The sequence below is a fragment of the Microcebus murinus genome, chromosome 11, assembly GCF_040939455.1.
Source record: "Microcebus murinus isolate Inina chromosome 11, M.murinus_Inina_mat1.0, whole genome shotgun sequence".
In the NCBI taxonomy this organism is placed as follows: Eukaryota; Metazoa; Chordata; class Mammalia; order Primates; family Cheirogaleidae; genus Microcebus; species Microcebus murinus.
In genome coordinates, this window is record NC_134114.1 from 81578188 (window position 1) to 81604596 (window position 26409).

The window sequence follows — 26409 nt, forward strand, 5'->3', positions numbered from 1 at the left end:
TGAAGCCCAAGGAAAGTCTGGGAAGCCCAAGTTCAAGGTGCAAGTGTCTGATGAGGGCCTTCTTGCTATATACTCACATGGCAGAAAGCTGAAGGAAAGTGAAGGATGGACAAACTCTGTGTCCTCACATGGCAGAAGAGCAGAAGAGAGTTAATCCATTCCTGCAAGACCCCTGGCCCCCTTGTTTTTTCAAGATAGGGTCTCATTCTATTGCCCTGGCTAGAGTACAGTGGTGTCCTCATCGCTCACTGCAACTTAAAACTCCTTCGCTCAAGTGATCCTCCTGCCTCAGCCTCCCAAGTAGCTGGGACTACAGGTGTGCACTACCACGCCAGGCTAATTTTTAATCTTTTTTAGAGATGGTGCCTCACTATGTTGCATAGGCTGGTCTCGAACTTCTGGGCTCAAATGATGTTCCCACCTTGGCCTCCCACAGTGCTGCTATAACAGGCATGAGCTACTGTGCCCAGTCTTTGCAAGCTCTTTTTATACAGGCATTAACCCATTGACGAGGGCTCTGGCCTCATGGTTTAGGATTGAGACCTAAATACCTCCCAAAAGGCCCCATCTCCTAACAGTGTTGCCCTGGGTCAATTTCTAATACATCAATTTTAGAGGGCACACCTTCAAACTTTAATAATTGGAGGAGAAAAAAAGGGGAAACAACTCACAGAGAATTCTAATGCATGATACACGTTTATACATGTTTCACTGGGCAAGGATGACAAAAACTTTTTGCCCTAGTAGTAGAATAAAATTTTTGGCTAGCCAATATGCCTGTTTCTGGTTCTGCCACCTGCAAGATCTTCTTTGTTTTTTTTTTCTCCTGGTCACAGCCAAGACGGATATTGAGGGATTAGTGGGGACTGTACTGCTTTAGCAGCCAGTGTTCTGTTGGAGAGATTGAGGTTCAGGGAATCATCTTAGAGGTTGAGCAATAACAAGCCTTTGTTTGCAGGGATTTTCTTAAACAATTCAACTTTCTTATAAACTTAGTAAGTTTTTGATTTATTTGTATTTGATCAACTTCTCCCAAGTAGTCTAAGCCCAGGTCCTAGTCCTTCAATCAAATCATTGCCTGGTATATTTCTAAACAACTTTGCCTATAACCCTAATCCAGTGGGTTCTCCAACATGGGGCAATTGACAATGTCTAGAGAAATTTTTGTTGTCACAATTGATGGTGTCGGGGGGAGGGGCCAGAGGGAGGGGTGCTACTTGATATCTACTAGATGGAGGCCAAAGATACTTGCAAACATGCTATAGTGCATAGGACAGCCTCCCAACAGCATAGAATTATCTGGTTTAAAATGTGAATAGTACCAAGGTTGAGAAGCTCTGCAAATCCTAGGCTTGTCAGTCTCTATCTTGGCTTTTGCCTATAGGCCATTGAGAGCAATTGCTTGAGGTAATGATGCACAGCTTATTTGTCCTTGCTCACAGGCTGTTTCATTGGTGGATGGTTCTTTATAATATGGGTAAATATCTTCTTTGCTAGAATTCTTGAGTAGGAACCTGCAGCATTAGGCTTTTCCCACCTCCCAGATTTATTTGACATTTTTCTTCTGGCTAATTATGATTTTAGTTTGGGGATATTCAGTTTTCAAAGTGTGCTTCTTTCCTGACAGACCTCACTGAAGTCTACAACTTAGTAGCTAATATACCAACATCTTAACATTTTTTACTAAGTACTTTACAGTTTCATTCTTAGTAGGCATGTACAAGCATACCTCAGAGATATTGCAGGTTCAGTTCCATACTACTACCATAAAGTGAAAATCATAATAAAGTGAGTCACATGAATTTTTTGGTTTCCCAGTACATATAAAAGTTATGTTTACACTATTAAGTGGGCAAGAGCATCATGTCTAAAAAAACAGTGTACACATCTTAATTAAAAGTGCTTTATTTCTAAAAAATGGTAAAGATCATCTGAGCCTTCAGTGAGTCATAATCCTTTTGCTGGTGGAAGATCTTGCTTCAGTGTTGATGGCATCTGACTGATCAGGGTGGTGGTTGCTGAAAGTTGGGGTGGCTGTAGCAATTTCTTAAAATAAGATAACAGTGAAGTTTGCTACATCGATTAATTCTTACTTTCACAGAGGATTTCTCTGTAGCATGTGAAGGCTGTTTGATAGCATTTTACTCACCGTAGAACTTCTTTGAAAATTGGAATCAATCCTGTCAAACCCTGCCACTGCTTTATCAACTAAGTTTATGTAATATTATAAATCCTTTGTATTCATTTCAACAATGTTCCCAGTGTCTGTACCAGTAATAGATTCCATTTTAAGAAACCACTTTCTTTGCTCATCTCTAAGAAGCAACTCCTCATCTATTCAAGTTTTATCAGGAGGATGCAGCAATTGAGTCATATCATCAGGTTCTACTTCCAATTCTGTTTCTCTTGCAGTTTCCACCACATCTATAGTTACTTCCTCCACTGAAATCTTAAGCACTCAAATCAACTTCTTTCAAATTCCTGCTGATGTTGATATTTTGACCTCCTCCCATAAATCACAGATATTCTTAATAGTGTCTAGAATGATGAATCCTTCCTAGAAGGTTTTCAATTTACTTTGCCTGGGTCCATCAGATGAATCATCATCTGTGGAAGATACAGCCTTACAAAATATATTTCTTAAACAATAAGATTTGAAAGTGAAATTACTCCTTCATCCATAAGCTGCAGAATGGATGTTGTGTTAACAGGCATGAGAACATTAATCTCCTTGTGTATCTCCATCAGAGCTCTTGTGTGAACAGGTGCAAGTCAACAAGCAGTAATATTTTGAAAGGAATCTTTTTTTTCCCGAGCAGTAGATCTCAACAGTGGGCTTAAAATATTCAGTAAACCATGCTGTAAACAGATGTGCTGTCATCTAGGCTTTGTTGTTTCATTTATAGAGCACAAGCAGAGTAGATTTAGTATCATTCTTGAGGGCCCAGGATTTTCAGAATGGTAAATGGGCATTGGCTTCAACTTCAAGTCACCAGCTACATTAGCCACTAACAAGAGAGTCAGCTTGTCCTTTGGAACTTTGAAGTCAGGCATTGACTTCTCTTTAGTTATGAAACCCCTAGATGGCATCTTCTACCATTAAAAGGATGTTTTGTATACCCTGAAAATCTGTTGTTTGGTGTAACCCACCTTCATTAATTATTTCAGCTATATCTGAATAATTTGCTGCAGCTTCTACCTTATTATTTGTTGCTTCACCTTATAGTTTTATGTGATGGGGAAGACTTCTTTCCTTCAAGCTTGTGAACAAATTTCTTTTAGCTTCCAACTTTTCTTCTGCAGCTTCCTCACCTCTCTCAGCCTTCATAGAATTGAAGAGAGTTAGGACTTTGCTCTGGATTAGACTTTAGCTTAAGGAAATGTAGTGGTTAATTTGATCTATCCAGATCACTAAAACTTTCTCTATATCAGCAATGAGGCTGTTTTTTTTTCCCTTATCATTCCTGTGTTCACTGGAGTAGCACTTTTAATTTCCGTCAAGAACTTTTCCTTTGTATTCACAACTTGGCTGTTTATTACAAGAGGCCTAACATTTGGCTTATCTTGGCTTTTGACATGCTTTTTCACTAAGCTTAATCATTTCTAGCTTTTGACTTAAAGTGAGAGATGTGTGACTCTGCCTTTCACTTGAACACTTAGAGGATATTATTCATTGGCCTAATTTCAATATTGTTGTATCTCAGGGAAGAGGGAAGCCCTGAGGAGAGGATGAGGGGCTGGGGAATGGCTGGTCAGTAAACCAGTCAGACCATATAATATTTATCAATTAATTTCACCATCTTATATGGGTATGATTTGTGGGCCCCTAAACACTTATGATAGTAACATCAAAGATCTCTGATCACTGATCACCATAACACATATAATAATAATGAAAAAGTTTGAAACATTGTGAAAATTACCAAATATGACACAGAAACATGAAGTGAGCACATGCTGTTGGAAAAAATGGTACCCATAGACTTGCAGGGTTACCACAAACCTTTAGTTTGTTAAAAAAAAATAATATCTGTGAAGTCTAGTAAAGTAAGCACAATAAAACAAGGTATGCCTATAGTCAGATTTACAAGAGCAGGAATTTACCAGCTATTTTGCTTATTAAGGATTGCTGACTTCTCACCTTGTAATAGAGGTATAACAAGTTCCTTTCACTTTCCATTGACTCAGTTCCACATTTTATAGCTGTCACTTGCATTATCTTATTTCTGGCATAAATTTTTATATTTGTCAGGCTTCTTTTGGATGCCAGTGACAGACCCCCATTTAAAAAAATCAGTTCTTCCCATCTCTGTAACTGGCGACTCCATCTTCATTTTTGCCCAGGCCCCAGACCTTAAAGTTGTCTTTGGTTCTTTTTCTTTAACTTCCCCCTACACAATTTTTCATCAAATTCTGTTTGCTTAGAAAAAAATCCAGAATCTGACTAGTTCTTACCACCTCTACTTGCATCCTTTCTCCTCCTACATAACTCTGAAGAGGTTTCCCGCTACTACTGGTGCTCACAAAAAGTAGCGTGTGACATCCTTTTGAGAGGTTAGAGATCGTGTCACTTGTTTGCTCAGAATCTTTCAGTTTTCTATGTAAACTCAGAGTAGAATCTCCAGTCCTTAAAATGAACTATGGTTTTGTGTTCCTGCTCTCCTTCTCTCATGCAGGATCTTTCTCTGAACTCAGGTTTTACTGTTTTCTCCACCATTTACTGCACACAGGCCTCTTCCTTAAGTGTAGGTACTTTGTACTTACTGTTTCCTCTGCCTGGAATTCTCTTCCTCCAGATAGCCATGTGACTCACTTCCTTAACTCCTTCAGGTCTTTGCTCAAATGTCACTTTAACTGTAAGGACTTTAATTACCCAACATAAATTTGAAATCTCCTACATGCACTATACTTCTTATTACCTTTTCCTGCTTTTTGTTGTTTTATTGTGCTTATCACCACCTAACTGTGTCTTTTACTTATTTATTTTGTTTCCTTCCTTTCTCTAGAATATAATCTCCATGGGGGCAGGAATTTTTGTCTATTTTGTTATATAGGAAACTTCATAGCATCTGGCTTAGTAGGCTGTCAGCAAGTATTTGTTGAATGAATTAATAAATAAGAAAAAACAACATATTGCTTCATGTTAACTGTTAAGTCTGAAACTCCGAAGAGACTGAGAATACCCTGCTTGCAAGCTAACAAGTTAGTCTACCATAGTTTTAGATACATACATTAACAGAAGAGCCCTGGGTCAGAGAATCAGGGTTTATTATAGCAAAGGCAGTGGCCAGAGAAGTATGTTAGCGCTGGTTCTCCAAGCCCCATCCTTGTAACAAGGCAATGTGAGGCCATCTGTTTACCTACACAGCCAGTAGATTTGCATCACAGGAGAGGAGACTGGAAATTAGGAGTCTCTAAGCTTGTAATGGTGCTGGTACATCTGCCATCCTCCCGGTGGAGGGTGATAGATTACTCATTAAGCAGATATCCTCCAGGAGAGAGGGAGAAGGTGTCTTTAGATTTATTATCCTATATAAAATGTTTCCAGGGAGGGGAAAGAGAGAACTTTATTTCTCTAAAGCTGTTTGAAGGTCTCTATCTTTAGGGAGACATTGTCTCTAGTTTCCAAGACTATTTTGCAAATATCCATTTGCAGTACATTTTGCTCAGAAGGCTTTGACTACATAGGAACGTAAGGAATCCAGAGAGAATTGTATCCTAGCAGAAATTCTAAACTCTAGCAGCTACAGCTGTTTATATCTGAGCTCAGATTTAGGGGCAAAATGTTTTTAGAATTTTCTCCTTTTCTTTTTCCATCTCTTTGTTCTTTCTCTGGGTTGGATAATTGTCATCAAGTAGGTACTTAATGTTCTTTCAATTTAGCAACCTCAGCTGAAAAAGAACTGTCCTTCCTGATTAGTTTCTGCAAAAATGTTGGGGTTCAATCTTATCCATCCAATTTTGGTTACATACCCATTCCTGAACTACTGCTTGGGGGAAGGAATATGCTGATTTTTCCAGACCTGGGTGATGGGCCTACATTGGGAATTTTAGAGTGCTAGTGATTTGTGCCACCCAAACCATGTGCATTAAAGATAAGAGAAGGGTAGTTCAAGAAAAGAAGATTGAGATACTGCTACCAAAAGAAGTGGAGATAGATGCTTCAAAGTTAAAAAACAACACAGGTCTATGTACATGCAACTCTCACTCATTTAAAGAAAATTAGAATCTTATTGTATATTGGTGTTAGTACCATCTGTTTTTCACCTACCATCACATCATGAGCAAGAAATTTTTTTTTTTGGAAATACAGTTGTAAAATTATATTTAAATCCATTGTTTACTTTTAGTTATTTGGTTTATCAGAATTGGATTTTGAAAAAGTAAAGGGATATTTATTTGAGAGGTAGAGGGAGTAGAGATGGGAAAGAGAAGTAGGGCCGGAAGTAGGGTGGAGTAAGAGATGTCTAGGGCATAGAATGTGAGATGTATTCACTTTCAGGACCCTAAAACTGCAGGATGGCATTTGCATGACTCTGAGAGTATCTCCTTAAATTTTGTACTCCAGGTACTTCTCTTGCCTCACCCTGGTCCCATTCATGAAGAAAAGCATATTTCAGGGAATAAATAGAAACTATGTCTGTGAGTATGAGTTAGAGATGATAGCCTGTGTAATTGGGGAAGTTGATAGGGAAGATTACGGTGCTTTAGAAAGTAGTCATTATACATTTCAGCTGTTTTATGTGGAAACCTTTGCTGAATTCTGAGAAAGATGATAATACCTCTGAAGTAACACAAGGAGTATAATTTTTTATTCTTAGGTTTATAGTAGTTTGAACAAAGAAAAGTTCCGTTTAGAGATGCCACTGAAGAAGTTGTTATTTACTTTTAACCCAACCATTTCAATGTCAAGGAAACATGCTATTTTTTTCATTGAAAAATGAAAATTATAGAAGAGACCGAGTTAGAGACTGAGACATAACACATGGGTGCTTTACTAGCTTTCTTGAGCAAGACACTTGACACTGCTCAATATTGGGCATTGCATCCCAGTAGAATAGTTGTCTTTCTCCTACTTAGGTCTTTGCAAATTATCATTTCCATATCACAGTGAGAGTCCAGAATATGGAATTCTAAATAACTCTCAACTATTATTGTTGATAAGAGAGTCTTAAAAATTTTCAAATTAAATGAATTATTCAGTAATTTTTGGGTCTATCTTTGGAGTGGAATTATACACACACACACATATATATATATATGTAGTATATAATATACACATTTAGATACATACTCACTACATTTTGCTTCTCAGAAATCTTTATGGGTAATACTGTTTGACTGTACTATACCTTGGGGGTTTAATTGAAGATATTGTATTGAAAGCAGTAACTATAAAACCAAAGTCATGATTAAAATTTTCATTTTTAGATATTTTAAATTATGAATTTTATCATTTAATGTAACAACTCTTGTTGAAACCTTACTTTACACTAAAATGTACAAATCAGAGAAAGCTGTAATTCACCTTGGAATTTCATTCATTCAGTAATTACTTGTTTGGTGGCTACTGTGTTCCAGATATTATGTCAGATGGTGACCATATTAAGATGAAAATCCTTGTCCTCAATTGTGTCACAGTTGAGTGGAAGAAGAGGGTTGTAATAACACTTTAATTATATATGTAGATTAGATTTCCAAACAATTCTACCATTGGGAACTTTGCCAAATTTAAAAGGAAATAAAATACTTGTCTGGAGGCAAAGAAGGAGCCCTTTGGAAATGGGTAAAAGATGGGAAGAATGGAAAAGGTGGAGAATATGCCTGACAAAGTGTTTTTGGTCCATTTCCTGACCAGAAGGAAAGGAGTAATCTTGTTGGTAACATTTATGGAATGTCATCTGATTCACTTGAAAGTCAAGGAAGTAAGGGAAATGACAGGAAATAGAATAGGCAAACAAAAAAAGAAGAACTTGGAAGGAGGGGAGAGCTGATGATTAACTAGGAAGTCAGGATTCGAAATAGGACGGCATGAGACATAGAAACGAGAAGCTGTGACAGGGCTGTAACTACATGTAATGACATCAGTAATAAAGAAGAGAGCCAGTGACTAAAAATCCTCTTAGAAGGTCTCCCAGTTTCAAGGATTGAAGGGAGAACAGCCAATTCAAGGATCATACTTTGGCATACTGAAGTATGTGAGACTGAGAAAGTATGTGTTTGCTGGGAGAATCCTTCCCAAACCTTCCCTAGCCTTTGAAAAAATTTTTCTTACATACTTAATTGCTTTAGGCTGTAATAATATTTTAACAAGTGTAGTCATTTTCTTCTAATGTGCTTTAAACTTAAAAGTTAGTTTTATGATGTAAAAATGGAGAAAAACATGAATTACCTCTTCAAAACTGAGGGAATACATTGGAGGAGAAGGTAAACTATATTACACATTAGGAAAGTTTGGGAAAGAAAGGGAAGGGAGTAAGCAGTGAATAGAGAAGCTAGGTAAGTGTAGTATTTTTATTGTTAATGTGGTGAATGTGATAAACCATCATAGCTAATTTCCAGTAATAGCCAATTACACTTCATGTACACATTTTAACTTCTTTTTCTGTGGTGAACAGTTCTGACTCCTTGAATTTCTTCTTGCAGCTCATGTCTTTTGGCTAGACCTATGGTCATTCTCATGAGACTTCATGTTTTCTCAAGTGTCTGCCTCATCCGTAATGTGTAACACCTCAACATGGACCTGCTACTTTAGCTAAGACATGACCAGCAATGAATAGTAGAAAGGTAGGATTACTTTACTCTTTTTAGTAAATTATTGAAAACATTTTTTTTTTTTTGGTCGCTGAAACTGTGACTTGTCTTAGTTTTGTAGTGTCTTTTGTGTTAGACTAATCTGCTATCTATGCAGCCTATTATCATTTTATATTTGTGTTATTTATTTTTGCCTGTCAAATTTATTATCCTAATGACTTTTATCTCATTTGTGATATAATTATTTTTTTCAACCAACAATAATTAAAAGAATCCCAGTCTGTATCTCTTCCTCAACCTATGTGTCCACCATCCTATATTTTCAATTACCTAGCACCAAATTCAACACATTATATTTTTCTTCTCAAATACTTGTACTTAGTTCTGTTTTCTGTATTTCTGTTAATAGCATTATTAGTCTCATTGTCTAATATAATCATATATTTATTTACTATTTCATTCATTTGATGTACATTGCTATGCTTCTATTAAGTATCATACAATGTGCTGCTTCTGAGGATATAATGATGAATAAGCTCTATGTTCCATCCTTATTCCCATTCTTATATTCCATTATACAAGGGGGGACAGGTTAAAAAATAAATTGGCAAAATAATTGTGAATTATAATACATTTTTTGAAGGAAAGCAAAAAAAAAAAGGAAACCCAGATAATTTGGAGATGAGGAGGTGGGAGCTACTTTAGATAGATTCATATTAGGTTCCTTTGAGGAGTTAATATTTAAGGTGAGAAATGTTATATGAGAAGGAGCTATTTAACGAGTTAGTTGTATGTGTGTGGTTTGATTTTGATGGGGAAAGCATTCTCATTAGCAGGAATAGTGGGTGCAAAGACACTGAATGAGGAAGGAGCTTGGTGAATTTGAGGGATCAAAAAAACTCAGTGCGGCTGACTTAGTGAAAGAGGCAGAGATGGGTAGCAAGAGATTATAGAAGTATTCAGCACTTTGAAGGGTTTGGAAAGAAGTTTGCATTTCATTTTAAATGGCATCATTTTAGCTGCTCTGTGAGGTAAGGGCTGGCTGAGGAGAATGTGTAATATGGCTTTTAGGAGCTGAGGTGAGATTGTGGTGGTCTGAATGAAGATGCTAGTCACAAGGGAGATGGATGGATTTGAGATGCATTTTTTTTGTGTGTCAGAATCCATGAGACTTGTAGACTCAGAAAGAGAGAGAGAATATATTCAAGGATGACTTCAGGAGTTTTCGTCTTTGAGCAACTGGTTGCATGCTGGTATCATGTACAGAAGAAATATTTTAGAAACTATCTTCCTCTTATGTGAAGGATTGGTTATTTAACCAAAAGGTAATTAATTATAATGCTAGAAATAACATTAGTGCTGGAAATAAAGCATCTGATAAATTTGTAGTTTGTATTAGTTAATATTTTGTTTTGTTTTTTACCTAAAATTTAATTCTGTATAAGGTCTATATAACCTTTAATTAATTATGAGCTTAATTTCATATGACTTTAGAGTCTTTTTGGGAGTTTAAATAATTGGTCTATACTTTTACACTGAGTTTTAAGCCTCCTCTTCCTTGTTTTCTTTCATAAGAGATAGTTCTTTCAACATTTTCAGCCAGTCTGAAACCTTCCCGGACTGTTAACCCAATGTTCTGATATGTAATTTTATTATTATTTCATTTTGGAGATTTTTCAAGCATCCTACCATTAGGTATATATCATACTAAGCTCACTTGAAAGCACCTAGCATGTCTAAACTCCTAGGAGGTTCATTTTATTATCTTTCAGGTTTTGTGTCTTTATCATAGCATCAGCATCTTAGGGTTGATTATTTTAGGTGCAAAATAAAATGGAATAGATATTAAAATAAATCTAACGCTGACATTTCTTCTAAATTAATCAATAGTCCTGTCTTGCTTTTTCTCTGAAGAATTTTTAAGATGTTTTCTCAAAAGACAGGAGTTAATATTTATTTGTTCTCTAAATAGAGGCATTTGGTTGGCTGTTTTAAATCTTTTATTGTGTTTCATCCTTACAACAATTCTGTAAATTTTTCTACTTTGCATATGGTTATCTTTTGTGTTTTAGAGCTGAGAGGTAGTAGTAGAATAATGGCATTTTATAGCTGGAAAGTGCTTTGGAGATCATCCTCCTTCCTTCTTTTTCAGCTGGGTCCTAGAGAGGTTTTGTGACCTGCCAAAGATCATGCACTTGTTTTTGTGATTATTGAGACTAGTGTTGCTTTTACTTCTTTTGCTTCAGTCAAGCTGGCCTCCTCTCATGCTTTCCATCTTCCTGCTCTTTCAACTTTTCATTTTGACAACTTTCAGTGCTACAGAAAAATTGAAAATAGAGGACATTGAAATACTCTCTTAACATTTTGCCACATTTGCTCTTTATTTACACGTTTATATATTTTTAAAAACATTTGAAACTATATTAAAGATGTCATGATAATTAAAAATTTTAGCATGCAGATCTTAAGAATATAGATAATTTCCACATAATCATAATACCAATGTCACATATAAGAACATTAACCTTGATTTAAGAATACATTTGTCTTAGTCCATTTGTGCTGCTATAACAAAATACTTGAGACTAGGTAATTTATAACCAACAGAAATTTATTTTTCACAGTTCTGGGAAATCCGAGATCAAAGCACCAGCAGGTTTGGTATTTGATGAAGGCCCATTTCTCATAGGTGGTGCCGTTTAGATGTCCTCACATGGCAGAAGAGATGGAAGAGGAAAGGCAGCGCTCTGAAGCCTTTTTTTATAGGGCATTAAAACAGAGAACAGAACTTTCATTGCCTAATTACTTTGGGAGTGATTAGGATCCCCATCTACTCTTAATACCATCACCTGGGGGGTTAAATTACAGCCTATGAATTTTGAAGGGCCCCATACATTCAAGGCATAGCAGTGTTTAATATAAAGGTCCATATTCAGATCTCCCCAGTTATCCCTAAAATGTTTTGGAGTTTTTTTGATCCAAGATTCAATCAGGTTTCGTGTATTGCATTTAGTTCTTATGCCTTTTTATTCTCTTTTATTTTTGAACAGTCCCCTGCTTTTTCCTCTCCCCTCTATGATCCATATTTTCTTTTCAGATATTTAATTTGTGTATACTTAATGTTTCCTTTGGGAATTACATAGTTTCTTAGAATATTATTTATGAAAACTTATTTGCAATTTGCATTTTCCTTCAAGTTCTCTGAGGTTCCTGGAGATAAAATTGTCATTTCCAAGTGTTTTTTTTTTTTTTTTCCGAAACATAATTCCAACTTTATATATGTAATACATTGGCTGAGGTTTTTACATGTGATTGCTTTAAGTTAAAGATAAGAAACTAGGAGATTTATGTTGTACTTGATCCTCTGGCACTAGTCAGCAATTGAAATTCAAGGAGTTCCTCCCTTGTCTTCTATTGCCCATCCCCACCTTGTAACCACTTGGCTATGTCTAGGAATATGTATCTAGTAAAGCAATAACAGTGTAAGCCTTCGTCTTTGAAAAACATGCAATTTCAAGTGGGAAATAGATTAAAATGTAAATGATGTATAAGCAACTTAATAGAGTCATAGAGCTAGGTGTAACAAGAAAAATATTTAAGTACCATCTCTCCCTGGTTCATGTATAGAATTGCCACTCAGTGAGTGTTCTTTTTCTTCCTTACTTACTCTGTTCTATGTTTCATAGATTTGGTTAGTTTTTTTTAAGAATTATATGGTATTTAAGAACTCTGTAGTTTTTTGGGAGGAGGTAGGAGGTGACTTTTATGTAGTATTTTTAAAGAGGGAGAATCATATTTTGGTTGAGAGGAAAGGAAGAAAATTTCAGTGAGAAAGGGGACTACTCTAGATGATTTAGGGAGTCTTTGAAGCCTTTTCCTCCTCTTTGCTCCAGCCAGGATTAGGATTTACTTTTCATGTGTTCTTAGTACATTTTACACTGAGATTCATTCTAGCAATTATTATTGTGTATTAGAACTGTTTCTTTTTTAATAAGCTCCCTGAGACTGGGAATGGTATCTTTTATTTCTGTATATTCAGATCTCAGTTAGTGCCCAGCATATTGTGGACATTTAATAAATGCTTATTGGTTGAATAAATGAATGAACAGAGTCTCTTACTAAGATACAGAGCAAAAAGACAAAGATTCTTTTTCTGGTAAACCACAGTAATGGTTGGACCTGTGATTAGACTTATTCATTGCTGAGGTGCTCCATTAGAGGTAGAATTGATTGAGAAGCCTGGGATAAGGAATAGGGATGAAACTGTTCCAGTGGAAGCCAAGAGCATTGTATAAGAGGGGTCAAGATATCTGTTATGGGAACACAATTGGGAGATTTTTCATAGAAGTAGCTATTATGATGTAAGAACCTTTGCCATTTTTTGAATCAAAATGAGTATATTTGAAGGAGAAATAATTTTTAATGTAAGCACTTAATAAATAGAAGTCAATTTTATGTTTTTAGAGTAGGAAAATTCTGTTATCCAAGGTTTCTTATTAACATTCTTCCAGTGGAATTATCAAACCTACAGAAAAACCAAGAGAATATTTTAATGGGCCCCCAAGTACCCATCACCCAACCTGGTTCAGCAATTTTGTTAGTCTTGTTTCATCTATAAGACTGAGGTTTTTAAAGTATTCTATCATAAATAGTTATTTTGAAAGATACTCAAATTTCCCAATTGTATTTTTATTTATTTATTTATTTATATAAACTTAAGGGATATGAGTGTACTTTTGTTACATGGATGTACTGTATAATAGTGAAGTCTGGGCTGTTAGTGTGACCATCACCCAAATAGTGAACATTGTACCCATCAAGTAATTTCTCACCTCTCATTCCCCTTCTATCCTTTCACCCATCCGAGTCTCCAATGACTATTATTCCTTACTCTATGTACACATGTATATGTTTTTTAGCTCCCAATTATAAGTGAGAACATGTAGTGTTTGACTTACTAATGCTGAGTTGTTTCACTTATGATAGTAGTCTCTAGATCCATCCATGTTGCTGCCAAAAAGATGATTTCATTACCTTTTATGGCTGAGCAGTATTCCATTGTGTGTGCGTGTGTATGTATGTGTGTGTGTATGTGTGTACACACATATTTATCCAATCATCTCTTGGACATGCAAGTAGATTCCATATCTTTGCTATGTGAATAGTGCTGTGATACACGTATGAGTGCAGACATCTTTTTTGATATAATGTAATTTCTTTTCCTTTGGGTGTACGCCCAGTAGTGGGATTGCTGGATGGAGTTGTAAGTCTATTTTTAGTTCTTTGAGAAATCTCCACATTGTTTTCCATAGAGGTTGTGCTGATTTATGTTCCCATTAACAGTTTGTAAGTGTTCCTTTTCTCTACATCCTCACCAACATCTGTTGTTTATTGACTTTTTATTAATAACCACTTTGGTATAAGATGATATCTCATTGTGTCTTAAATTTACATTTATCTGATAATTAGTGATGTTGAGCATTTTTTTCACATTTTTTTTTTGCCATTCGTCTTTTGAAAATGTCTATTCATGTACTTTGCCCACTTTTTAATGCGGTTATTATTATTATTTGGTTGAGTTGTTCGAATTCGTTGTTAATTCTAGATATTATTACCTGATGGATACATAATTTGCAAATATTTTCTCCCCTTCTGTTGATTGTGTACTTTGTTGATTGTTTTTTTTTTTTTTTTTTTTTTTTTGCTGTGCAAAAGCTTTTTAGTTTAAGTCCTGTTTGTCTATGTTCATTTTTATTACTTATGCTTTTGAGGTCTTAGTTATGAATTCTTTGCCTAGGTCAATGTCCAGAAAAAAGGAAAAGCTTTTCTCCTAGGTTTTCTTCCTATATTTTTATAGTTTCAGGTCTTACATTTAGGTCTTTGATCTATCCTGTGTAGATTTTTGTATATGGTGATAGATAGGGATCCAGTTTCATTCTTCTTTTTTTTGAGACAAAGTCTCACTTTGTTGCCCAGGCTAGAGTGAGTGCCATAGAGTCAGCTTAGCTCACAGCAACCTCAAACTCCTGGGCTCAAGCAATCCTGCTGCCTTAGCCTCCCGAGTAGCTGGGACTACAGGCATGCCTTGTAAGGGGGTGGTGGTGGACTGGAGAGGCCCACACTTGGGCTCCCCAATGGTAAGTGCAAGCACCAGGTCTGATGAGGGCCCTGGGAGCCATGACCAAATACCTGCAGATATGCCCCTGTGAAGACTGGAGAAACTGGTGATCTACCAAGTTCTTTGCACGTGAAGAGAGGGTAGGGCTGACCTCTTTGTCCAGGCAAGCAAGTTTGGGACCTGTCTCCCTCTCACTCTTCAGATCTCATGGAGCTCACTCCCATGTCCTGACCAAGGGAGTGAGTTTGGGCACTTAGTGTAGTCACACACAGTTTGGCTTTAGATTGCAAAGCTATTCCTGCCTGCAAAACTCGCCGCCAGGGCAAAAGCACAGCTTTCCTGGCAAATGTTCTCCTGCTCAGTTCCCATGATGGGGGAGAGCCCAATTCTAGTGTCCACAGCTGGAGCACACCCATACTTGCTTCTCAGTTCTGGGTGTGAGGGCCGTCTCCAACTCTGAATCCAGCACTTGAATCCTCAGCCTGAGACTTTCTGATGCCTGTGGCAGCCCACACCGCAAAGTTGTCAAATTCCGCCCAGCTTGTTATGAGCCAGGATTGAGAATGGTGTCCTCTTATGGTATCCCACATCTGGGAAAATGCTTTGGGCACTTTCTGGTGCCTTTCCCTCTTATAGTATACTACTGGCTTCTGCCTGAGTTAGGGCCAGGGCTTGAGAGGGACAAGGTGCTTTCCCATGCACAGTTCCCAGGGGAAAGGTAGATCACAGAGGGACTCCCTCACTCACAGTTCTCAGTTAGACCGTGCTACACAGGCTGCCTGCCCAGCTTCTCTTCCCGGGGATAGGAAGTTTCCTTCACTTTTCTGTTGAATTCCTATGTTCCTTCTTGAACACAAGTTCACAGTGTGAATTTCTGCACACTATTTTACTTCTTCCAAGTGGGTGAAGCATGCTGGGAAAGCCTCTAATCCACCATCTCAGAAAAACTCCAATTGTCTTTTAAAAAAAATGGAGGTAAAATCCACAGAACATCAAAAGAAACCATTTAGAATGTATAGTTCAGTGACATTTAGTACATTCACAATGTTGTGCAACTGTCATCTCTACTTCCAAAACATTTTTATCACCCTGAAAAGAAACTCCATATATATTAAGTATTCACTCCCCGTTCTCTGTAAATCAAATCAGTCTGTTTTCTGCTTCTGTGGATTTACCTATTCTGGATGTTTCATATAAATGGAGTCATATAATATGAAAACTTTTGTGTCTGACCTCTTTTATTTAGCATGTTTTTGAGGTTCATCCATGTAACATAGATCAGTATTTCATTCTTTTTTGTGGCTGAATAATATTTCATCATATGAATATATCACATTTTCTTTATCCATTTTATCCATTTATATACATTTAGGTTGTTTCTACCTTTTGGCTTTTGTGACTAGTGCTCATGCGAACATTCATATACAAGTTTTTGTTTGAATACCTGTTTTAAATTCTTTCAAGTATATATCCAGGAGTGGAATTGCTGGATCATATGATAGTTTTATGTTGTAATTATTTGAGGAACTGTCAAAACTATTTTCCACAATGGCTGAGTCAGTTTACATTCCCCCTAGCAATGTACGAGTGCTTCAATTTCTCCACATCTTCACAAACACCTTATTTTACAATTTTTAATTATCACCATCCTTCTGCATGTGAAGTGGTATCTATTGTGGTTTTGATTGGCCCTAATGACTAGTAATGTTGAACATCTTTTCATGTGCTTGTTGGCCATTTGTAAATATCTCAGATTTTAACCCGAAATGTTGGTTCTTGGTGTGCCTATGGCTAAAGAATGACTAGACATGCCAAAGTAAGGCAAGCATGAAAATGAGGTTTATTGAGGAGAGAAAGATAGGGTTATAGGGCAAGAGCAAGATATAGGTTTATAGAGCATGATACATATGTCACAGATGATGACCAGACCCACTGTTGCAGCAAAGGGAGAGCAAAAGAAAGGGTGCAAAAAGGGGATTGGTTATGGTCTGCATCTTGTTTTGTAGTGCCCAGATTGGGACTTCCTTGTGGTTCAGATGTCACCATGGAACCAGTTTGATTAGAGAGTTGGGAGTCGCATTACTATGCATGAGGGTTGTTCTAGGTCAATTTCTGGACTTTATAGTACCTATCCTGCTTGGCCTGTGGGCTAGAGAGTCCTCTGCATTCTTTTGCAGCTGATGCACTAAGTTGATTGTCAGATTTGTAACGTATTCCCTCCTCCCCAGGTATGGCAGTCGCTCCAGAGATTAGGGTGGGGCAGGACCAAGATGGGGGGCCTGGGGCCCTTCCTTATCCTTCTTCTCATGTGGGGCAATTGTACCAAAGCAACAGCACCCATTTTTGTCCCTAGAAGATCTGGAATCCCTTGCTAACTACCTAACATATCTACTGTACAGAACTGTCTATTCAAGTCCTTTGCCAGTTTTTAAATTGGATTGTGTGATGGTTAATTTTAAGTGTCAACTCTACTGGGCTAAGGTACACTCCACTAGCTAGTGCAACTTTATTTCTGGATGTGTCTGTGAGGGTCTCTCTAGAAGAGATTACCATCTGAATCTGTAGACAGAGTGAAGAAGATCTTTGCCAATGTGGTGGGCATCATCCATTCTGTTAAATCCATTTGGAATAGAACAAAAAGGAAGAGGGAGGACAAATTGGCTCTGTCTGCTTAAGCTGTGACATCTGTCTTCTCCTGCCCTTAATCATCAGTGCCCCTAGTTCTTGTCTTTCAGGATTAGAGCAGGAATTATCCACCCCCCCCCTTGCCTCGCCCCCTCTTCCTCAGGCCCTCTCAATCAGACTGAATTATACCACCAGCAGATCATAGGACTTCTCTGCCTCCATAACCACATCAGCCAATTTCTGTAATATATCTTCTCTTATATATGTTTATGTATATCCTATTGGTCTGTTTCTCTGGAGAATCCTGCCAGGTTTTTATCATTTTGTTGTGGAGTTGTAAGAGTTGTTTATATTCTGGATACTAGATCCTTAGGTATATAATAATCATGGGATTTATAATTTACAAATATTTTCTCCCAGTTTCTGAGTTGTCTTTTCACACTTATTGATAGTGTCCTTTGATGCAAAAAAGTTTTTAATTTCAATGAACTCTAATTTATCTATTTAAAGTCCAAATATTTCCCATTGATTTTTCCTTGGCTATCATGCTCCCAGGACTTATGAGGAGCTTAAGAGAAGATAACTCATCATTTCTATCACTATCTACTTGCTTACATGTTCCCATAGTTAAATACGTTATTGGGTGAATATTATACTGACCTGGCTTCTGTTAGATTGTTATGGCTACTTTTACTGTGATTTCCTATATAATCCAAATGGAATTTTTCTATCATATCCTAGTATTTAGCTAGATTCAGCCTTTCTATCCATCACTAACTGAAAGTAGTACGAAGGAAAACAAATATATTTAAGCGTTTCTTTTCCCTTAGGTGCTAGAATATTTCATGCTAAGCTTTTTGTCTATAGTTATTTATCTACAAACTTCATATGAGCATTGTATACTTTTTACCAATATTGGTGGGCTCTGTCTATAACTAATGTTATTTGTAGCTAGGGGAATGTTGGTCAGAGTCATGTATTTCTCATGGCAAATAATTTTAAATATTATCCTCATCGTTCTCTGTTCACTCATTTTTTCATACTTATATCTGTGAAACTTGATTTTTATCTTCTTAATCCTTAGTCTAATAAAAGAACTTTTTTGTTTTTTACATTGTAATGCAAATGTATGTTTATTATCAAAATAGAAACTGAAGATACATAAAGTAGAAAGTGACACTCCCACTATTCCCAAGTTTCACTCTTCAGAAGTAGCTAATGTTAAAAAGTTTGTATCATTTTGGACTTTTAAAATATGAGTATTAAAAAAACACCCATGTTTATGTATATATAACCTTATAAAGGGATGATTTGATATCCATGTTCTCAAATTTGCTTTTGCTACTTATTATTTGATTTCTATGCCCCATGTACTTCCAAAATTTGTTTGATATAAATTTATATTAGAAATATAAGAAGACAGAATCACTAGCAGAGAATAATAGAAAAAATAAGAGTAATTGAATGTATGGGTAGATAAAATTTAAATAATTTAGGCTGAGGAAAATACATGCTAATTCTTATTTGTGTTATTGCTGTCTTTGCTATCTCTGTGGAGGTTGTTAAGACAAGTGCAATAGACAGAGAAAGTCAAGAGAAGTCAGTTGATCAATTCAATGTGTATGGAAAGAAGTAGGGGGGCCTCCATGCCCCAGTTTGCCTTCAATGGTTCAGATTTACGCTTGTTGTCCTGGCATAATAAAGAATAGCACCCATTTCACTTAAAAAAGTATCCCAGCTCTTGGTGATATGACACGACCGCTCAGAAAAAAGAGTGTCTAGGGGAAGCTGGTAAATTTTAGGGAAAATAATTTGATTACTGAACTCCTGGAGATTTCCTTAAGGTCAAAGAGTAGATATTGTGGAAGTTCAGACTCCAGAGAGATGGAAGGTAGTGGGTTATGGCCTAAAACAAGAATATTAAAATGTACTTTGCAGAGATGAAACAGTTTTGGATTCAGGCTGTGGGCAATAGCAGTGGGTAGTTGAAATGAAGTTGAATCAAAAGTCTTTAGAGAACAGAAAAATTACAGAGGTTAAAATATCCATGAATGAAGATAAGAGTTGGGTTACAGAATAATATTTTTGGGCAAGTGGAAGATCGATAGGCAGATATGGAGACAACATCAAGGTTAAGGTAGGACTTAATAAAATTGAATGGTGTACATTTCAAAGAAGAAAGGATTGTTATATAAGACTAGGAGAATAGTGATTTGGAAATCTCACCAGGGAATCAGAATGATGTTACTCAAGCTCTACTTCTCCCAGTCCCATGAATATGGGTGGTGGAATATGCAGAAGGTAGGGCTTCCACTTGTTTTAGGAGAGCCAGGGTCCTGATAGGGTGAAAATTTGGAGGGTAGAGATTTAAGGAAATTCATTTATAAATTGAATAGAATTCTAGAGGAATCAATGCAAAAGTTTGAATAGAAGAACAATTTGGGGAAAAAAACAGTCATAATGGCATGACTAAAGACAAAGGATGGGACACGAGTAGGGATTAGGCCTTTCCTTTTGGGAAAAGACTGAATTACCCAAAAAGTCAGGAATGGAACTGACTTTCCTCTATGTTCTAAGTGGCACAAGGTTTGTCTGATCTGGGTTCCCTAGAGGGTTGTCTTACTGCAGGGTAGGGAATGGCTATGGCTTAGTTCATTTAACCTATGACTGATGAAACCTTGTTGGTTGCCATTTTGTTAGGGTTTACTTTTAATGAACCTATAATATTTGAAAGCACAAATAGAGATTTTGAAAATATTTTGCCTTCTTCCCACATTGTTACTCTCTTTGAAATAAAAATTTGTTTGGCTTTAATTTGAAAACAGAACTCTTATGTTAATTGATCATATAGGAAGTATAAAAGGTTAAAAGGTATCTAGATAATAATGTTTTTAGAACTTAGGGCACATGAGATTCTATGCATTAGGGCTGTATTTAATCTTTTTAACCTTTATTTTTCTTCAAATTAGCAATTGTTTTTACAAACATGTTTTCTTTTTTCCCACCTCTGTACCCTTGCTCCTGTTAAAATATCTACTTAGAAAGGAACCTCCTCTACCACTTGCACTTCCGTCATCTCTTTGTGCCCTTTCTTGTGCTTTATTAGTAATGACTACTTTTTAATGTCTCTTCAATATGCCAGACACATTATATACTTTATCTCATCTAACTTTACAACAACCCTATGCAAAGTAGGTATTATTATCGCCAGTTTACAGATAAGAAAACTGAACTTCCAGGAAGTTAATTAAAATGCATGGTTATCCAGCTATTAAATGGTAGAATTAGGATTCGAACCCAGGATTGTCGTTTGTCAAAGCTGCCTCCTATCTACATCTTTGCTGATGAACAGACACACTTGTGCACTCCTCTTGTAAGTATCCATTGAGGCTTATCGGAGATGTTCTTTTCTTAGTAAAGTCTTTTTGAGTTGCTTGCTCAGCTGTGTTAGGTACTTCTTTTCTCTGTAGCTAGCACTCCTTTCTCATCGTAGCACTTTGTACCTCATGTTTTTTATATTTGGTGGAGCCTTCCTCTGTGGCCTCTAGGAGTGTTGCACATTCTTTCTCAGCATTCCCACTGAGTTTATGACTGATCTGTATTAGTGCACCTATTTGTTTCCATGTTTGTCACCTTTAGTAGGTTGTGAGCTTCTTGAGACTAGAGACTGTAATCATTTTTATCTCAGTGTTCCTGGCACTAAGAAATATCTCTAGCTGGTGTGGTGGCTCACGCCTGTAATCCTAGCACTCTGGGAGGCCAAGGCTGGCGGATCGCTCAAGGTCAGGAGTTGGAAGGTAGCCTGAGCAAGAGCGAGACCCTGTCTCTACTATAAAAATAGAAAGAAATTAATTGGGCAACTAAATATATATATATATATATACACACACACACACACACATATATATATATATATATGTATATATATATATATATTATCTGGGCATGGTGGTGCATGCCTGTAGTCCCAGCTACTCTGGAGGCTGAGGCAGAAGGATTACTTGAGCCCAGGAGTTTGAGGTTGCTGTGAGCTAGGCTGATGCCAGGGTACTCTACCCCAGGGAACAGAATGAGACTCTGTCTCAAAAAAATATATATATCTCCAGCAAATAGGTGCTCAATATGTGTTTGCTGAGTGAACTTTGAATGATTTAATTATATCACTGTTACCTGTGAACTTGTCTAGTTATTCTTATTGCACTGCAAATTGTTTGAAGGCAGTAATCCACATTTCATTTATCTTTGTATTGCTAACAATTATTTCTCACATGATTATGTAGTAAAACGACTGTTGAGTGTTAATATCAATACCTTAAAGAAAACATTTCTGTTAACAATTCTGCTCTCCTTAATTTTAAATGTCAGTACTTCAAATATATATACATATATGTATATATATTTTAGGCTAGTCATCAAATCATCAAATATATTTTTTAAAATAAAAAGATAATAGTTAATTTAAAAGAGAACATGTTCATTTGTTTATAAAATTTCAAGGTTTTTACTCATTCTTTTCTCTTAGTGGGAGATCATCATCCATTAATGTTCTAATACACCAGCTACTCCAGTGCTATTTCACTTGCATTTAACTTTTATTTTTGAGCTAGAAGCAACACTTTCAAATAAAGAAAGAATAGGAAGAGTTTTAAATATTATGTCCATAAGGTAGTTAAGGTCAGCATATATTAATTGGTGATGAATGATACCATCTTGTTAGCTAAATTTTGGTGACTGCTGATTTTTGCCTGCTTAAGTGCTTCTGAAAAAAGATCTCACTTTGTATTCAGATGAGGTCAGTTTTTTTTTGGTTTGTAACTGTGGTTATTACTTGCATGCTGGGTGGGGGAGGTTTTTTGTAACTTTGTTTTTGTTTTGCTCTGGTCAGCTTAATATTTTATTCAAATATAGTCACTCTATTTTAGACTTCTAACTGTCATATCGAAGCATGTAAAAGATAAGAAATGCTTTCAGATAATTTTTTTATACTTTAATTGGTTAATGATTTTATAGTCTCTATCACTATACAAACATATTCAGATAATGTGACTTGAACTATAAACTGATTTTGATAGCTTTTATTAGTCAAGGATTATAAATTCAAGCTCTATTGAATTTCCTTCTAGCTCATCAGAATATCTGTTGAGGGAAGAATGAAAGATTTTATATTTCTATTATATAGTTTTTATTCATTTATTTCTGTTTTTATTCTAAATTAACATACCATCAGTGGCATACTAGAATCTCTTTATCAATGTTAAGATAAAGGAAATAATTAAACAAATATTTTTGACTATAAAACATCATGACTATAAAACATATAATAAAATCAATTGCCCTTACTTAAAAGAGAGTAATCAATACAGATTAAACTTTCCTTATGCCATATAAAAACAATATTTCCATCTTTGTACTTAGAGAATGTAAAAGTTGCCAGTTGTGCAGACAAAAGCTAAAAAACAGGAGACATTTTAGATAGATAGTTGCATATACTCTTGTAGTCATAAGAAATACCATGGGAAATCGATCATCCTGTCAAGGAAACTAGTTATCTGTTCTACATTTTGCTATTTAATAAGTTCCATTTCTGTTTAAAAATATAAATTTATAGATTCATTTTTTGCAAATTAAACTTCTAATTTTAGAAAATATAACAATTTTAATGGTTCTTTTAAAATTTTTAATCCCCACTTTAATGGTGAATTGAAAACTCAACTTATAAGTACTCACTTGATCCTAAATAACAAATTGAATACCATTAAATAAGATAGATTTCAATAAATCTAAATAATCTATATTTTAGTAGGATTTACCAGCTTCACTTTAAAAGATACTTTTACCTTTGCTAATATAACAGTCATATACTTTTGTATAATATTCAGTTTCTGTCTGATTTATACTTACTATCCACTAAATTATAGACATTATCACTTTAAAATCTCATTTTATAAACATTTAAAAAAATAGTTCCTTCTTGCAATAATCTGTAATAAATTGAATACTTACCGTATTCTGGGTAATAATATAGTGTCCAGTGATATAAAGATGAAAAATTTATAATATTCTTGTGTTTCAAGTTAGCTCATAGTTCAGTGGGAAAAATACACTTGAGAAAATAGTTAAAATACATTATAAATGTTATATGAATCATGGATACATACATAGTTCCTGGGATCTGAGAAAAGGGAGCACCTCGGTTAACCTGGGTGGTGATTGTTATGGGGAAGACTTCACAGAGAATACAACTTTAAAGTTTACTTGTTGATGGTTTTCTAGGCAGACAAGGGAAGAAAAAAATATTTAGTCGGAGGGAATAATATCTACAAAGGCATACAGGTATGAGTGATCAGGAGACATTTCAGGAACCCAAAGTGGTAAGTTGTATGACTGTTACAAAGGGTGGGAAGTTGTCTGGGGTCAGCTTTGATTACCAGACAAAGGGGTTTGAAGTTTAACCTGTAAGTTAGGGTTGTAAAATTAGTATCTAATATTATAAGTAATAATAAAATTAGTACCTATTATTACCTAGTACTCTAAAGAATGAAGGGAGCAAAGTAGGGATTGTAGGGCACTAGAGATACATGTGCAATGTTGTGTAGCCTCAATCAGTTAATTCATTTATCACATTTTTTTTTTTTTTTTGAGATGGTATCTCACTATGTTGTGCAGGCTGGTGTTGAACTCCTGGGATCAAGTGATCCTCCCACCTCAGCCTCCTGACTGGCTGGGATGCCCAACCTTAACAGATTTTTGTTGTCTACTGTAGGCAAGGCATTGTTCTAAGCACTGGATGATAAAATGGGGAACAGAACAGAGTAACTCCCTGCCTGACTGGAAATGACATTACAAATTAGTATATAATATATTCTCCCTACCAACTCTTCCTTTTTGGTTATAGCATAATTGTTTACTTTCCTTGCAATTTCTTTTTGTTTTCCTTGTGATTAACAAAGGCAGCTCTGTCTATACCTCATATTACTTCTGGAATAATATGGCTGAATTTGTGAAACCTTCTCCATGCTGTTGTTCTTCCTCTGAACTATAGTTTGAGGTCTGGATATTACCTTTTTTAACTGAAATTTGTATTGAGAAAGTTGTAGATAAACATTCAGTTGTAAGAAACAACACAGAGAAATTCTTTTTATACTTTGCCCAGTTTACCCCAGTGGTAACATTTTGCAAAACTATAGTATAACATGACACCCAGGACTTTGACACTGGTACAATCCAGTAATCTTTTTCATATTTTTCTAATTTTACTTGTACTCATTTGTATGTGTTTAAGTTCTATAAAACTTTATTGCCTGTCTAGATACATGTATCCACCACCACCATCAACGTACTGAACAGTTCCAACACTATAAGATTCCCTTTTATAACCACACTCACCTCCTTCCCCTACTCCCTACTCTAATGGTCCTAAACCTTGGCAACCACTTCTATGTCCTTTTTCTAAAATTTTGTCAATTCAAGAATGTTATATAAATGTAATCATACAGTACAGTAATTCTCATTATTCACAGTTTTACTTTCTGCAGTTTCAGTTACCTGTGGTCAACCATGGTCCAAAAATATTAAATGGAAGATTCCAGAAATATAAGTTTTAAATCACATGCCATTCTGAACAGAATGGCGAAATCTCGCACTGTCCAGCTTTGTTCTGCCTGGGATGTGAATCCCTTTACCTGGCATATTTACGTTGTATACGTAATCTGCCCGTCAGCCACTTAGTAGCCTTGTTGGTTATAAGATCAATTGTTTATGGTACGCAGTGCTTGTGCTCAAGCAACCCTGTTTTACTTAATAATGGCCCCAAAGTAAAAAAGTAGCGATGCTGGCAATTCAGATATGTCAAAGGGAAGCCATAAAGTGCTTCTGTTAAGTGAAATGGTGAAAGTTCCTGACTTAATAAGGAAAGAAAAAATATCACATTGCTGAGGTTGCTAAGATCTATAGTAAGAATGAATCTTCTATCCATGAAATTGTGAGGAAGGAAAAAACAATTTGTGCTTAGGATATATAGGGTTTGGTACTATCTGTGGTTTTAGGCATCCACTGGGGGTCTTAGACCATGTCCTCTGCAGGTAAGGGGGGATCACTCTATATAACTTTTTGTATTTGGCTTTACTCATCAGAATTTCCTGGAGATTCATCTAAATTGTTGTTTATATTGACACTTTGCTCCTTTGTATTGTATTATTCTATGCTATATATAACCAACCATTAACCTGTTAAAGTGTATCTGGGCTGATTCTAGCTTTTAATTATTAAAAATAAAGCTGCTATGAATATTTCTTTACAAGTTTTTGTGTAAACATGTTTTCATTTCTCTGGCATATATGTCTGAAAGTAATTTCTGGGTCATATAGTAGTTGAATGTTTACTTTTATAAGAAATTGGAATGGCTATATGGTTTTGTCTTCCCATCAGCAGCAACAAATGAGTTACTTAGTTTTTCCTAATATGAAGTCTTTCCATGAACATGGAATATTTCTCCATTTATTTAGTTCTTCTTTGATTTCTTTCATCAGAAGTTTGTAGTTTTCCTCATACAGATCTTGTACATATTTTGTTAGATTTATATTAAGTATTTCATTTTGGGGGGTTACTAATTTAATTGGTATTATGTTTTTAATTTCAAATTCTACTTGTTTATTTCTGATATATAGGAAAGTGATTCACTTTTGTATATTAATCTCTTAGCCTGCCATTGCTATAATTGCTTATTAGTTTCAGGAATTTTTTTGTTGATTCTTTTGGATTTTTTACATAGACAGGCCTGTCATCTGTGAACAAAGACAATTTTCTTTCTTTTTTCTCAATCATTATACCTTTAATTTCCTTTTCATGTCTTCTTGTATTAGTTAGGACTTCCAGTATGCTGTTGAGAAGGAGGGATGAGAACAGGTGCCCTG

At 35.8% G+C, this 26409-nt stretch overlaps 1 protein-coding gene across 4 annotated transcripts in view; it reads left to right on the forward strand.

Moving 5' to 3' along the window:
* The window catches only part of FER (FER tyrosine kinase), a 382557-nt gene that overhangs the window by 15571 nt on the left and 340577 nt on the right, over positions 1-26409 (forward strand). For 3 of the 4 annotated variants that reach the window (XM_012790244.3, XM_012790243.3, XM_012790249.3), the window contains exon 2: positions 8647-8787. The exons of the other annotated variant lie outside the window; for it this stretch is intronic. The gene's annotated coding sequence lies outside the window, so the exon portion shown is untranslated. The remainder of the gene's footprint in view (positions 1-8646; positions 8788-26409) is intronic. 4 annotated transcript variants of the gene reach the window in all.